The 8,123-nt window shown below is 30.3% G+C and overlaps 1 protein-coding gene across 6 annotated transcripts in view; it reads right to left on the reverse strand.

The window, feature by feature from the left end:
- The window catches only part of LOC136829480 (uncharacterized), a 67,262-nt gene extending 59,527 nt beyond the window's left edge, over positions 1-7,735 (reverse strand). For 2 of the 6 annotated variants that reach the window (XR_010850400.1, XM_067088221.1), the window contains exon 1: positions 7,608-7,735. The gene's annotated coding sequence lies outside the window, so the exon portion shown is untranslated. Of the gene's footprint in view, positions 1-7,471 lie in introns of all 6 variants that reach the window. The other 4 variants (XR_010850398.1, XM_067088220.1, XR_010850402.1 and 1 more) reach the window with 3 other exon arrangements.
- Between the last annotated feature and the right edge of the window lie 388 nt (positions 7,736-8,123).

Consider the following 8,123-nt stretch of genomic DNA (forward strand, 5'->3'; position numbering starts at 1 on the left):
GCTCTCTCAACTACACCCTCTCGTTTGTGACAAGTGACAGGTTTATATGACTTGTCGGTGCACATTTTTTTACCGCGGGTTTCCCCTTAGTGGCGAGTTACTCCCTTTTTTATTCTCTTCTCTTTTACCCTGTCTTCATTCTGCCCAAACCGTTACTTCTCCCCCAGACTGTTTTCAGTGGAAGAGCCTCCCTGAGGATGTAGTGCAATTAAGAACCTCCCAAGGTCAAGCGAAGATGCATTACTACCATATAAAATTCTTGTGAGTTACTGATTTATTTACATTTTATCTAAAGCAATTCTTGTATCTTATTAATTTATTTACATTTTACCTTATTCTTCAATGTATTAATTTATTTTTTTTCATAACTGATCTCTTCTTTCTGTATATCCCATCATCTTCTGTAACTTCTTTCAAATGAACACCTATTCTTTGGAAACTTGAATTTCAAGTCACTGGTCCTCGTAGGTTTGTTCCATATGAATAGGGGTTTATCTTCGAAATAATAATAATAATAATAATAATAATAATAATAATAATAATAATAATAATAATAATAATAATAATAATAATAATTATTATTATTATTATTATTATATTATAAATAATAATAATAATAATAATAATAATAATAATAATAATTATTATTATTATTATTATTATTATTATTATTATTATTATTATTATTATTATTATTATTATTATTATTATTATTATACTATTTTCTTAAATGTTCAAAAATAGTATTTCCTCATTTGCGTGTTGTCTGTCAACTATTAATATTTTTCGTTCATTTTTTCACAGGATATACCAATTGTATTTTTTTCCTATTAATTTAAAATGACTTCTATTGTAAAACATCCAACTCTCATAACTAGCCTGTAAAATCGGCATTCCCATTTTTACGCACTTCGACATGTGGCTGATGCTTACCACATATGTTTGTTGTCTGCAACATATCTGATCCACGAACCTTTATATTTGTCTAATAAACGCACACTGTTCTTCTTCTGCCAATCCTGCTTTCATTTATCTTACTTCCTCTAGTCAAAATTCCATCATCCTATTCCTCATCTAGACAAACCTTAATTACAGTAGTTCCCAACCCTTTTTTTTTACCATGCCCACCTAATCATCTCTAAAATCCTGATGCCCCCTGTGGTGATATATAATTTTTACATTCACGTGGAGGAAGCTTAAAAGGTCATTAACTTGGTTTAAACCTTCTTGAACTGGCCCCCCTAAAAATCAAATTACCCCCGGGGCGTATGACCCTCGTTGGAAACCACCACCTTAATAGCTCTGGTCAGCCACTCAATTACATCACAACCACCATACAGCATCATCTCACTTGTAAACATAGCAATTTCACAGGAGTTATCCATACTTCAACTTTTTATATTGTCTTGAACAGTTACTTTTGTGAGTATTTTCAAACTCCTTCCACTCTCGCGTCGTTCAACTCTGCCTCTTTTCCATCTTCAACATTTAAGAAATCTTCAAAACTCTCACTTCATCAACTTGGGACTAAATTCACCTCAAGACATTTCTCTCTCTCTCTCTCTCTCTCTCTCTCTCTCTCTCTCTCTCTCTCTCTCTCTCATATATTATATATATATATATATATATATATATATATATATATATATATATATATATATATATATATATATATATATATATACTGTATATACAAGTATAACATATATATATATATATATATATATATATATATATATATATATATATATATATATATATACACATATATATGTATATACATGTATATATAATATATACATACTATATATATACATATATATATATATATATATATATATATATATATATATATATATATATATATATAAAAAGCCCTTTATTCAATCATATTCCTAATCTAGATGCAGTCTGTCTCTAAGTGAGTGATTAAATGAGACTTGTATATATATATGCAACGCCTCGTCCTTTGCTTTTAAATTTTCAGAATCTTTCGCAGGTTGGTGCAAGTCTTAGCAACCACAGACTTCTCTAGAACCCTGTGGCTAGGTTCAATCCCTGCAGCCGACCAGTCAGAGGCGAAATCTTTGAAATACTAATCATATGTCATTACCATATTAAACCCGGGAATAAATGTCGTATGTAATCAACGGATAGGTTTGCTGAAAGCAAATGGATGTTACAGAACTAATTTATACACATAAACAAAGCCACTAAAGGCAATTTGAAAAACATAACAGACACCTCTGGAACATCTTCGAACTGTCACGGACAACAAGAAAGGATCTCCTTTAGACCTAGTATTTGGAGAAAGGTGAACTATTTCGGTAAAATAATATGTATAATTCGGTATTCCGGGGTCTAAGTCATGTTAACAGTCCGTTCCAAAGGTCATGAAACAGAGATAAGCAACCGACAAGTCAAAATGGGAAGGATATGGAAAATACAATTTCCCCATATAAAAATATAAATTGTATAAAATTAAACGTTAAAACATATTCGTAAGTGATAATATAAGGTAAATATGGGTATATATATAAAATATTATATAAATATGGAAAATATATATATAAACATCAGCTACGTATATAATATACAGAAGGATCTTGTTCCAGAAAATAAAGTAAAAATCTTGCAAAAGAAAAGAATACATGGAAAGTGATGGAACTAAAAATTAAGATATAAAATAGAACAAATAGATTATACAGTCAAAAGAAAATAAAAACTGGACCTAGAAGAAAGGACCCTTATTCAAAACCCCAAAATTTTTTCCTCCATTCTTAAAAGATGCATAAAATAAGAGTCTGTCTCTCTAAGAATTGAAGTGATTAAAAATGAAAAAAAAAGGAAATATGACTTATTAGCAGTAGTCATGAGTCTTTCTCCTAGAATTGATAATGAAGATAATGATACAGAAATAAGAGATTTAAATTTTCAGATATTTATCAGACATAGATATTACTGAAGCCGATTTGCAAGTCTTAATCAAATTAAAAATGGATCAGCAGCAGGACCAGAAAGCGTACCTGCCATTTTGTTAAAGAAAGCAGTCTCTTCAATCTCTCTCTCTCTCTCTCTCTCTTATTCTCTCTCTCTCTCTACTGGCAAGATTTATGATGAGCATAAATGATCATATATTACCATATTAAACCGTGGATCAAGATAAGTCTAATTATCTCTCTCTGACATCTCATATTATGAGAGTTTATGAAAGGGTCTGAAAAAATATAATCATTTAATGAAAAATATTTTGTTTAATCTCAACATGGTTTTGTACTCTACACTCTGTTAGTCCACCACAATTTTAAAATATGATAAACTGAAAAAGATACAGATGTGTTTACTCTTTCAAAAGCTCTTGACAAGGTCCATAATATATTAGCGAAAAAAAAAATTAGAAAACATAACACTGTGGACAAAGTAGGAAGATGGATAAAAGAATTTTTGCAAAACAGAAAACAGATAGTGATTGCAAAAAGACGAGAAATCGGATGACGCTAAGGTAATCTCTCTCTCTCTCTGTTAGCTCTTGCTCTTTCTCTTATGACTACAGACATAGACAGTAATGTTAAGGACTCGGTAGTGAGAAGTTTTGCTGATGACACAAGAACAAGTAGAGAAATCTCTCTCTCTCTCTCTCTCAAAGAGACTGAACAAAATATATAAATGGGCAAAGTAAATAGGATGGTATTTAACTCTCTAAATTTGAATCAATAAACTATCTGATAAACAAGGAATGCTATATCTCTATAAAGGACTCTCTAACTCTCAATCTCAAATAAGGAAGCTCTAAAGACCTTGGTGTGATGTTGAATAGTAATATGTTATGTCAATGATCAAGTAGTCAGTACTCTCTCTCTCTCTCTCTCTCAAAAATCTGTTGTTCTCTCACTTCAAAACAAGAAAAGCTGAACACATAATTATACTTTATAAAACGTAGTAAAAGTCCACTTGAATATTGCAATATAAGTGTTTCTCTCTCACTCTCTCTCTCTCTCTCTCTCTCTAGAAGTAGTTAAGGACCTTGACTACTCTCTCTCTCTAAATCTATATCTCTCGAAAGGAGAAGAGAATAAGTCATGATAATCCAGGCATGGAAACAGATGAAATACTGAAAACATCATGGAGTTAAAAATACAGTACATCTATATTATAAACACTATGGAAAACTCGGAAAGCACACAGGACGTTTTTACTTTCGATAAATATTCAATGCGCTAAAAGCTCATCAAAACCAGTTAATTGTTTAAGAATAACATTCCAAATATAACTGCATCAGACCATAAAAATTGGAAGATTAAAAATACTGGAAGATGCATTTATCCTCTGGTAGACATCAGCTTGCTTTCTCTTAAATATTTGCTCCCATTCTTAGCTCTCTTGTCTCTCTCTCTTATCATAATCAGGAAATCTCTAAAATCTGGATAAACTGAACAAGTCGCATACAATTATCTCTAATCAGATCATATTTTAAAAACCGTGGATAAGTGTTTCTCGTATCTCAGCTATCATAATCAGGGAATTCTCTCTTGGATCTGAAAGTACTGATCAAACATGCTTATCATAATAAATTGGGTAGTAAATTTTATTTCGAAATTAGTAAAAATCATCAAAATCAGATAATTTTAAATTAGATATATAACTGTTCAGCATAAAAATATAAAGATTAAAAACTGGCCCTTATCCCTTTTAAATTGGATATGAAATATCTGCTCCCATTCTTACAATTGCTCAATTAATAATCAGGAAATTTTTAGATTGGATATGAAAGTCACATACAATTATCATAATCAGGGAATTTTAAATTGGATATGAAAGTCGTATACAGCTATCATAATCAGGGAATTGTAAATTGGATGTGAAAGTCGCAAACAGTTATCATAATCAGGGATTGTAAATTGGATATGAAAGTCGCATACAGTTATCATAATCAGGTAATTGTAAATTGGATATGAAAGTTGCATACAGTTATGATAATCAGGTAATTTTAAATTAGATATGAAAGTCATATACAGTTATCATAATCAAGGAATTTTAAACTGGATATAAAAGTCGCATGCAATTGTCATAATCATGGAATTGTAAATTGGATATGAAAGTCGCATACAATTATCATAATCAAGGAATTTTAAACTGGATATAAAAGTCGCATGCAATTGTCATAATCAGGGAATTGTAAATTGGATATGAATCGCATACAGTTATCATAATCAGGGAATTTTAAATTAGATATGAAAGTCACATACAATTATCATAATCAGGGAATTTTAAATTGGATATGAAAGTCGCATACAACTATCATAATCATGGAATTTTAAATTGGATATGAAAGTCGTATACAATTATCATAATCAGGGAATTTTAAATTGGATATGAAAGTCGTATGCAATTATCATAATCAGGGAACTTTAAATTGGATATGAAAGTTGTATGCAATTATCATAATCATGGAACTGTAAATTGGATATGAAATTTGTATACAATTATCATAATCATGGAATTGTAAATTGGATATGAAAGTCCCATACAATTGTCATAACCATGGAAATTTTAAATTGGATATGAAATTCGTATACAATTATCATAATCAGGGAGTTGTAAATTGGTTATGAAAGTCGTATACAATTATCATAATCAGGGAATTTTAAACTGGATGTGAAAGTTGCATACAATTACCGAAATCAGGAAATTTTAAACTGGATATGAAATTCGCATACAATTATCATAATCAGGGAATTGTAAAGTGGATATGAAAGTCGCATACAATTATCGTAATCAGTGAACTTTAAAATTCAATTCAAAATTAATATTGTCAGGCGACAGATAATTAATCCATATTTCTAGTTCAATGGAAAAAAAATCTTTTATCAGCCAAAATTCTTTACATATTCTATGTCCAAAATAAATTCGCAAGTTTATCACAGCACTGCATCTTCAATTTGTGTATTATTGCTGTCATTTTGGAGCACTGACAGAAATGTTATTGTTTGTTTACCCTTGCTGTCAAAATCACCACATACCACCCAATAACTATTATAAAGAATAACAGACTATATTTACATGAAAAGACATTCATTGCAGTTTTCCATGATGGAAAGATTATGTATCTGAGACCTCATTTCTGGCATCAATTTTTTCTTTTTTTTTACAGTAAAGTATACTCATTTTTTTTGAATATATTTTGGTGAATGTTTTTTTCGGCTAAATTCAACTCGTAGTTTTGACCTCTTATTTTTTTATTTTACTCTCAAACTGCAATACATTACAGCTATTCTTATCTTATAGAAATGACACCGAAATCAGAATCCTAGCAGGAAAAAATTAACTTTAAATAAACCAGACCAAGAGCCTACTGCTAGACGCTAATGCAGTGAAAAATGGTGTTGAGGTCAAGGTGTTTTATATATATATATATATTATATATATATATATATATATATATATATATATATATATATATATATATATATATATATATATATATATATATATATATATGTATATATATATTCATAATAATAATAATAATAATAATATATATACATATATATATATAATAATAATAATAATATATAATATATATATTTATATATATAGATATATATATATTTATATATATAACATATATATATATATAATATTATTATATATTATTATTCATAATAATAATAATAATAATACTTTATGTACTATATATATATTTATATATATAACATATATATATTATATATATATATATATATATTATTATTTATTGTTATTATTAAGTTTTATTATTATGAAGTTCAATAATAAGTTTATTACACAGTGCTGGGAAATTTTACCAAGAAAAGTAGCCAGTTGTTTAAAGAATTGTTAATTTTCCCGTAGAGAAACCTATAGTCCCATGTTAACACAGTCCCCTTAAAATAATTGTAGTAACGTTCAATATCTGTTGTCACAGTAAATCATTCTGTGAAAACAATTATAATATGCACAGTACAAACTTGACATTCATTTTTGCTAAACGAACACAACGCACGTCTTGGCGACTGTAATTTACACACTGAAATTTTTCAAATTTTCAATTTCACTGTATTTTTACCTGAACAAAGTCAGTATCCATTTCTTTTTATTATTATGATGTCTTCGTGTGCTTCTTTTGGTTAGTAAACACTTCATTGAATGACAGTACACACTTCATTTGATACAGTTACGCACTCTATATTAAGTCTTAATATATTACACACTTTATATTAAGGCTTAATATACCTCACTCTTGTCTTTAAACAGTTCATTTCTGACACTTTAGTACACGATGAAACAATAACATTCCATTCATAAAGTTTTAAGAATGCATAATTTTCTGTGAAATCAAAATTAATATGCTACTCGATGTCCCCTCTTTTGCCACTCTGATTTGGTAATTTATTAAGACAAGATTCTTTAAAACATATATTTGTTTTCTACAAGAATAACGTATCACCCCTACCTCCACTTTTTTCCAGTGCAAGTCACTCTTCCTCTGTACCACAAACTTACTGTATTCGTGCACGAATCAACATAAATCAGATATAAACAACAAACATAATCACTTCCGCACAATCTTCTTCAACCACCGGAAGTACCTGAGCAAGCGACCACCACCTTCCAGGTCGGGGACCTACTGTGTGTAACACGGCCGAAGCCGAAGTCACGACGGCCGTGCAAGAAGAAGTAGCAAAAGAAGAAGAAGAAGACCAGTGTGTTGCGGCCGTTGGGTTACAAGACAAGATATTCTCGACTTAAATACCCTCTGCCCGAAGGAAGCTTCTGCCCTATAACCTCGCTCCGAGATGCCATATCCACCCCCGTTGCCACGTTGAACGCTGACCAAACCCAGGTAAATATTTTGAATTATCTTTCACCGTTTATAGACGAGGTTTGAATTTAAACAGGTTCCCCCCTAAAAACGCAAATTTAAAGAAAACGGGGTGTCAGCCTAAACCACTGGCGCATTTTCTAGTAGAGCGTCTCGTCAGGTGCTAAATATACAGTAGCAGCCCCTTGATGGTCTCCTACAACTATGAGACGAAACTACAGGTGTGAAAAACAATGAGGAAGAGAGAGCGGGAGAGATGGAGGACCCCACGACAGTAAAAGTG

Source organism: Macrobrachium rosenbergii, chromosome 44, assembly GCF_040412425.1.
Source record: "Macrobrachium rosenbergii isolate ZJJX-2024 chromosome 44, ASM4041242v1, whole genome shotgun sequence".
NCBI classification, from domain to species: domain Eukaryota; kingdom Metazoa; phylum Arthropoda; class Malacostraca; order Decapoda; family Palaemonidae; genus Macrobrachium; species Macrobrachium rosenbergii.